This window comes from Poecilia reticulata, linkage group LG17 (assembly GCF_000633615.1).
Source record: "Poecilia reticulata strain Guanapo linkage group LG17, Guppy_female_1.0+MT, whole genome shotgun sequence".
NCBI lineage: Eukaryota > Metazoa > Chordata > Actinopteri > Cyprinodontiformes > Poeciliidae > Poecilia > Poecilia reticulata.
In genome coordinates, this window is record NC_024347.1 from 17,353,184 (window position 1) to 17,354,266 (window position 1,083).

Here is a 1,083-nt window from a genome sequence, read left to right on the forward strand (position 1 = left end):
AGAGAACCTTAATTTAAAAAAATATATTTTATTTTATTTTTTTAATTAATTGTTGTCATAAATTGTTTAATTAAACTGTAAGGACATTAAGAGGGGTAGTAAAATTTTTAATAAAAGTTACCAACTGAAGCTTTAATGTCACTAGACAGAAAAAACTTATTTTTTAAAATCAAAATCAAAGGTTTAGTTTTCTGATTAAATGTTTTATCTACTGAAGCTGCTGTGCCTTTTGGAGGAAATGTGAATATGCAGAAAATTGTTTCTGTGCTAAATTATAAACATTTCCTTCTGTACTGTGCAATTTTAAAATGTTTGTCTCTGTACTTTGTTATTTGTAAATCTACTTGTCTTGACTTGAATTTTGTTTTATTCTTTAAAATGCCAAAAATTGCACAGAATGTGAAATTTGTCTATTTTAGCTGATGAGCTCAGTTAGTTATCAGTACTTGACTGGTCTTTTTACCAAATACTTTTTTGATTGAAAGTATTTTTTCAGATTATTACTGTTACTTCTGTGTAAAATGTATTGTGTATAATATGAAGAAAGGGCTGTGCACTTGAAACCTTACAGCACTTGTTGGTGCTGGGATATTCTATGTTTATTCAACTATTGTTGCCAAAGAAGTAAAACATTAATGAATTGTTTTTCTTCAATGTAGACATCTGTGAATAAATTAATTTGTTTTAAAGGACTTGAGCTTGAAGTTTTATTGTGTGGGTTAGTGTTTAACCAAGCAGAGATATGTTTACCATATGCAAGTTTTATAAACAATTTCCAGGATTTTATTCTGTTTTAATGAGATATAAATCCAGCATAAATGGATGCTTTTCAAAAAATGTAGGCATAGTTCTTTGTAGATTAAAACTCTTGTCACTTACAGAGCCAGAAGTTATGGAAGCACATGTCTGTCTACAATGATGCAATGATGTGGTAGGGCCATTGTAAAAAAGAAAAAGTAAATTTCCACCGAAAATCTGACAATTTCTAAAAAGAAAAAAAAAAGAAAAAAATATATAATATATATATATAGATAGATAGATAGATACTGCGCAGAACCCTCAAGCTCCCAGGCCTCTGGTAGA